Below are 7,504 nucleotides of genomic sequence, written 5' to 3'. Positions count from 1 at the left end.
TTTTTGTTTTTTCTTTGGTGTAATATGTCACCTTAAATTAAATCCTGTCAAAGTAATGATTCTGATTCTACATACATTTCATCTTCTTAGGGGTCCATCACTAGTTTTACGTCATATTTTATTACTGTTTATGCTGTGAAGTGTCTTTTGATTGCCTCTATTTATTTATTTGGTAGGTAGGTAACAGTCGTTCTTGATGTAAATGTTTCCTTAGGAATCCAGCAATGCACCCGGACCAAGTAGACCTGCCGGCTCCACTGGGATACCATACCGCTAGGGTTGCCAACCATCCCTTAAAAAACCGAATCATCCCGTATTTAGAAACAAAAGTACACGTCCCGTATTGAGCTAATAAGGGACGCACTTTGTCCCGTAATACAGTGAGAATCAAAAGTAATCTATAAATGTTAATGGAATTAACGCTTTGTTTGAAAACATAATTCCCAGCCCCTCTCCTGCTTTGTGACCAATGAGCTGACAGCACACTTATGACAATTCGAGTATGACATTTCAGATTACCGCTCATCTCATTGGTCGAGGAAAGGTCGCTTGCAGAGAAAATACCGGAAGACAACAGATGACCACAACAAGAAGCATGGCCAACAGGGAAACAAACGCTGCGGTGCAAGTCTCGGATGACAGTACACCTAAAGCTGGGCAGACACTGTGCGATTTTTTTTTTCAGTCACGTTATTCAGCTCCTGCTCAAATTGCACGATTGACTCACAGGGGTTAGAAGTTCATAGGTCACGATGCAGGGTCTCATACTATACCGCCCGATGCTCTGATGCGACCTGAGTGCTCACACTGTGCGTCCATAAAATGAAGGTTATAACAGAAATTATGTCGCTCGCTCGCTCTCTCTCTCTGTCTTTCACTCATACAGACACACCACCACCATCAACTTTGCTAAATTGCTAATGAAAAACATTGATCAGGCAGCTGTGATTAAGCAGCAATGTAAATCCAACTATTTTCACAGTTGTTGTGGTCGTGATAATTTTGTGATGCCACATCGAAAAGGCTCAGATGAGCTTTCCAAAGTTCTACAAGTTGTGCCTCCATCGCTTGTGTCCAGATCACACGCTGCACAGCCGTGCTGCTCCGTCTTTTTCACCGACGTTTACGTGGTTGCGCGTGAGCAGTAGTCGTGAGGTGTTAATCGTGTCTCGTTACCCCACGTATACTACAGGGAGTGCAGAATTATTAGGCAAGTTGTATTTTTGAGGGATAATTTTATTATTGAACAACAACCATGTTCTCAATGAACCCAAAAAACTCATTAAAATCAAAGCTGAATGTTTTTGGAAGTAGTTTTTAGTTTGCTTTTAGTTTTAGCTCTTTTAGGGGGATATCTGTGTGTGCAGGTGACTATTACTGTGCATAATTATTTGGCAACTTAACAAAAAACAAACAATTTCAATTTCAATTATTTATTTTTACCAGTGAAACCAATATAACATCTCCACATTCACAAATATACATTTCTGACATTCAAAAACAAATCAGCGACCAATATAGCCACCTTTCTTTGCAAGGACACTCAAAAGCCTGCCATCCATGGATTCTGTCAGTGTTTTGATCTAGAGCAGGGCGATATGGCCAAAAATATTTATCACGATATATATTTGAAAATTTGCGATAACGATATAACTGACGATATAATTGATGCGAGACAAAATACAACTCCACAACATTACTAGCGCAAAAAGACAACCTTCCATTTATTTTCACTTAAACAAGAAGCTGGTTTTTATGTACATTAAAGCTTTATAAAAATGTAACAGTGCAAATGCAAATTCCTTGCTGAAAGTTTAACCAAAAGGCATTTCCAGTAGAAATGGGCTGACATATCCTTAGCATAACCATGTATAATATCCAACTGCAGTGTGCAGTACGTATTTTTCAGACCATAAGGTGCACGGGATTATAAGGCACATTAAGCGAAACAAAGCAGTCAGATAAATCAAACTTTATTAAACTCATTCTTCTTGCTTCCTGCACTTCTGTACCATTGATTCATTAATGTTGAATTCTCTGGCAGCTGTTCTATTCCCATGTTGCTGCAGTATATTAATGACTAACCTCGTATTGTGGATGGATTATCTCAGTTGTTCTCCTGACTGAAGTTTGGTCCGTTTACAGCATCCTGCCATGCGATTGCATTTGTCTCTAACCATGAGGAACCTTCACGTTAACTTTTATAAATGGAAAAGTGTTAGTGTTCGTCCTCCAGCTTCACTCTTTATGTTATGCTAACATAGCTGTGTCGCTAGCGATCACGTAGCACATCATTATATACCAGCTAGCCCAACTTCAGTAACCCTACAAACGTCACTGCTGTTTAGTTTCCTGTCTTCATTTATGTTGGAAGTGATAGCAGAGCTGTACGTTTGATTTTTTTCAGAAATCTCTCAGTCAGAACATGCAATATCATGTTTAGGTAACTAGCGAAACTAGCGAGCTAACTTCCGCTAGCTTCCTGCTAACTTCTAACTCCGTTAAATGTAATACATTTTGTTTTCATGAATGCCTGGAAGTTAAACTTCATAGTTACACCTGGTAAAGCAGCAATGCTGATCGTTTTATTAAAGATGAAAGAATTTAGACAGTTTTTAACTCTCAGTGATGCTGCAGTGTTCGTTTGACCTGAAGAGGGGGTTTAGGACCCAGATTACTCCCAGATTTAAGAGCATCTTAGCACGACAAATACGACAATAACGACGGCCGCTTGCATGTTCTGCAAAAAAATGTGCTTTGTCGTGTATCTGATGGACAAACACCAAACCAGTTCCACATCACTGAAGTTGCACCGTTTTTACAAACCAATTCTGGTTCATCTGTTTCACTCAACAATCGGCCATGTGCGTATGAAAACAAAGGCACTGCGCATGCGCGTTTTACTCATATTCTATCGCGATATGTCATTTTCCTATCGTTGCCTAACATTATACCGGTATTACCGTGAACGGTATAATATGGCCCAGCTCTATTTTGATCTGTTCACCATCAACATTGCGTGCAGCAGCAACCACAGCCTCCCAGACACTGTTCAGAGAGGTGTACTCTTTTCCCTCCTTGTAAATCTCACATTTGATGATGGACCACAGGTTCTCAATGGGGTTCAGATCAGGTGAACAAGGTGGCCATGTCATTAGTTTTTCTTCTTTTATACCCTTTCTTGCCAGCCACACTGTGGAGTACTTGGACGCGTGTGATGGAGCATTGTCATGCATGGAAATCATGTTTTTCTTGAAGGATGCAGACTTCTTCCTGTACCACTGCTTGAAGAAGGTGTCTTCCAGAAACTGGCAGTAGGACTGGGAGTTGAGCTTGACTCCATCCTCAACCCGAAAAGGCCCCACAAGCTCATCTTTGATGATACCAGCCCAAACCAGTACTCCACCTCCACCTTGCTGGCGTCTGAGTGGGACTGGAGCTCTCTGCCCTTTACCAATCCAGCCACGGGCCCATCCATCTGGCCCATCAAGACTCACTCTCATTTCATCAGTCCATAAAACCTTAGAAAAACCAGTCTTGAGATATTTCTTGGCCCAGTCTTGACGTTTCAGCTTGTGTGTCTTGTTCAGTGGTGGTCGTCTTTCAGCCTTTCTTACCTTGGCCATGTCTCTGAGTATTGCACACCTTGTGCTCTTGGGCACTCCAGTGATGTTGCAGCTCTGAAATATGGCCAAACTGGTGGCAAGTGGCATCTTGGCAGCTGCACGCTTGACTTTTCTCAGTTCATGGGCAGTTATTTTGCACCTTGGTTTTTCCACACGCTTCTTGCGACCCTGTTGACTATTTTGCATGAAATGCATGATTTTTGACTTTTCTGCGCCTGTCAAGTCCTTCTTTTGACCCATTTTGCCAAAGGAAAGGACGTTGCCTAATAATTATGCACACCTGATATAGGGTGTTGATGTCATTAGACCACACCCCTTCTCATTACAGAGATGCACATCACCTAATATGCTTAACTGGTAGTAGGCTTTCGAGCCTATACAGCTTGGAGTAAGACAACATGCATGAAGAGGATGATGTGGACAAAATACTCATTTGTATGGTGCGCCGTTTGTAAACTGAAACATGCCGAAATTAACAGCAACATTTTTCTATATTTAGCTCTAAATCTTACAAAAACATGTTTTTTCGAGTCATTTTTTACAACATTTGGTAAAATATTTGTAACTTTTCATATTTAAAACAGGATTTTAAATGTTAAATCTAAATGTTATATATAAATCTAAATGTTAAATGATAAATCTAAATGTTATATATAAATCTAAATGTTAAATGTTAAATCTAAATGTTATATATAAATCTAAATGTTAAATGTTAAATCTAAATATTATATATAAATCTAAATGTTAAATGTTAAATCTAAATGTTAAATGTTAAATCTAAATGTTAAATGTTAAATCTAAATGTTATATATAAATCTAAATGTTAAATGTTAAATCTAAATGTTACGGGAAACTAAATATTTAGCTAATATGCAAATTTATTGTACGGGTCAACGGAAATACCAAAATAAAAGCTTCAAGAAAACCTCCCGCGCTAAAGTGTGCCGGTCGTGGTCAGGTTCTGTGTTTGCGCTCCTCTCACGGTCACTTTTGACTGCCATGAGCTGCTTCGACTATTCCCTACGAGCATGTCCAGCGATTTAGCTGAAAACATTGGAAGAGCTGTTTTGTCGGCCATCCAACGATTCAGCAGTAGCGCACCCTCGACCTCACAAACGCCGCAGCACTTGGTAAGTTTATTGTATAGCATTTTGGACGGGTTGATAGCAGTGTTAGCAAAATTAGCAAAGCTAAATTACTTAGCTAGTCCTCAATTATTTCATTTGGTAGGCAGCAGACAGAGATCGAACATCATACAACTCTATTTATTTATTTGGTAGGTAGGTAACAGTCGTTCTTGATGTAAATGTTTCCTTAGGAATCCAGCAATGCACCTGGACCAAGTAGACCTGCCGTCTCCACTGGGATACCATACTGCTCGGTAGGCCTTCTTACACATATCATTTAGCTGACTGATTTTTGTTTTTTCTTTGGTGTAATATGTGACCTTAAATTAAATCCTGTCAAAGTAATGATTCTGATTCTACATACATTTCATCTTCTTAGGGGTCCATCACTAGCAGTGTCACATCACCACCAACAACATTCACAAGTTTTACGTCATATTTTATTACTGTTTTTGCTGTGAAGTGTCTTTTGATTGCTCACTTTCATATTTTAAAACTATTGATAAAATATTACTCTCTAGCTAATCTGTCACAGTACAATTGCGCTCATTGAGATTTTCTGTGCCGTGTTCTAGGATGGTTACCAAGGAAGGCTTCAGATTTCCAAAGAGGAATTGGAAAATGTTCTTTCCCTGAAAACATCTTTTACTGAAGCTGCATCTATCCTTTCCATCTCCAGGCCCACTCTGTATAAGTTACTGCAAGACTACAATATCTCAGAGTCAAAATTCAATGTAATCAGTGACCATGAGTTAGATCAGATAGTGTCCCAGATAAAAACTGAACATCCAAATGTTGGAGGAGTGATGCTGATGGGTCATCTGCGTTCCAAAAACATAGTGGTTCAAAGATGGCGCGTAAGAGAGTCACTGCGGAGGGTGGACTCGGCTGGTGTTCTATCCATACTCGCCGAGAACTGCAGTTGCTCGGCGAGTATATTCTGTGCCTCATCCAAATTTCATATGGCACATAGATGGAAATCACAAACTGATTCGTTGGAAGTTTGTTGTTCATGGTGCAATAGATGGATACAGCAGGATGTTGATGTTTCTTCAGTGCTCCAGCAATAATCGAGCTGAGACTGTGAAAGCCCTCTTTACTGCAGCTGTTGGACAATTTGGCAGACCCCTGCATATCAGGACTGATCATGGAGGAGAGAATGCTCAGATTTGGGAGGACATGCGAGCAAGCAGGGGTGAAAGCTCTGTCTTAATGGGAAGTTCTGTGCACAACCAGAGGGTTGAGCGTTTCAACTGAGACTTAAACAACAACTGTAGCCACATTTAGGCACCTATATTTTATGAATTGGAATCACTTGGTATCCTAGACTTAGAAAATGCAACAGACCTATTTTCCCTTCATTATGTGTTTCTACCACGAATCAACCGCACTTTGAAGGAATTCAAAGCTGGATATAACAATCACTCTATTTCCACTGAAGGTAATAGAACTCCCATCCAGCTTTTTGCCTGCGGAACTCATGTGTCTCATCGTCACAACCCAGAACTTTCTACAGCAGAGGTCTCCATACCCTCCTTGTCAAACTCTGAAAGTAGGTTTGTCCCATTAAATGACAGCGATTTACAAGAGCTATATACAAGCATTCACCCTTTTGAAGAAGACAACAATAATGGTAAAACATTGTTTCAGCGAACACAGCAGTATATTTTTAACAAACTTGTAAATGTGTGACCTCAACCACAGGATACCAGCGATGTTCTAAAGAGTGATGACACTTAGTATTCTTAAATGCTGTACAGCAAATGCGTTTTTTTGTACTACTGCAGAACCCCCCTCCCCTCTAGCAGTGACACCTCCTGCCACATAAGGACTCAGAGTTAATGACTGACAGTGACTCATAGGCTATTCAGAAGGCTACAACCACTTTTAGTTTATGGGTAAAACCAGTTATTCAGATTGCAGTAAAGATCAAATTCACACTGTAACAGTGTAATACAGTATAACAGTGAAATTTATCAACACGGAACAGTCAGTCTTTAAACCAATTCACAAGATTATCTACAGTATTGTTTTAATCATTGTAAAGTTGCAATAGTCTTAATAAATGTTGCTGTTAGATGTCTAAGTAATCCTAGCCTGTTCTACAAAGCATGTTTAGTATACTCTGTGCATAAACTGTTTTGAAATGTCCTTGTTTAAAAAAGAAAAAGCTTAATAAAATTATTAATTGTATTACACCAGTGACTTTATTGATTTGTCGTTGAAAATACAGTTAGCATTTTTATAAATCTATTGAAGCTTTGAAAATTATTACATTTCAACATTAAATGCAGTCAGAATTGATTTCAACTTTCTTGTATGAAGCAAAGTTACTTGAAACTACAATTAATGAACAGGATTAGAGTTAACAAACCCACCATTTTAATTTCACTTTTTTGGAACATGTTTAGATGGTGCTGAATAAAGCTCCATTCATGAGTGCTACTAAGAAGCAGTAATGAAAAGCATCATCATCAGCCATTGTTGTTTCATTCACAAAAAGCTGAAGCTCATTTGCACATGTGTGTGCAATCGGGAGATGTTTGCTTTCATCGTGAATGAATGTTATTTTAGGAGCTGGTTGAAAACCTATGGCTGGAATCTTGCTGCTCCTGGTGGCAAGTGTAGGATGTTAAATTTCAGTGTGCATCCATTTGGTGTAGCTGAAAAATAACACACAAAAAAAGTATATTCTGTACAGACCCCAACTGATATCTTGAGATTGACAGATAAAAATGTATTACTTTTTTT

The 7,504-nt window shown here is 39.2% G+C and overlaps 1 long non-coding RNA gene across 1 annotated transcript; it reads left to right on the top strand.

The window, feature by feature from the left end:
* Positions 1-4,723: 4,723 nt before the first annotated feature.
* LOC146667387 (uncharacterized) lies at positions 4,724-6,733 on the top strand. The gene is made up of 3 exons (XR_014911949.1): positions 4,724-4,756; positions 4,945-5,007; positions 5,329-6,733. It is a non-coding gene; the product is annotated as an uncharacterized LOC146667387 (long non-coding RNA).
* The last annotated feature ends 771 nt before the right edge of the window (positions 6,734-7,504 follow it).

This window comes from Rhamphochromis longiceps, linkage group LG6 (genome assembly GCF_057381845.1).
Source record: "Rhamphochromis longiceps isolate RC_006_pf linkage group LG6, R_longiceps_female_GT1.1, whole genome shotgun sequence".
NCBI classification, from domain to species: Eukaryota; Metazoa; Chordata; class Actinopteri; order Cichliformes; family Cichlidae; genus Rhamphochromis; species Rhamphochromis longiceps.
Note: the sequence above shows the minus strand (reverse complement) of the source record. Positions and strands in the feature narration are given on the sequence as shown.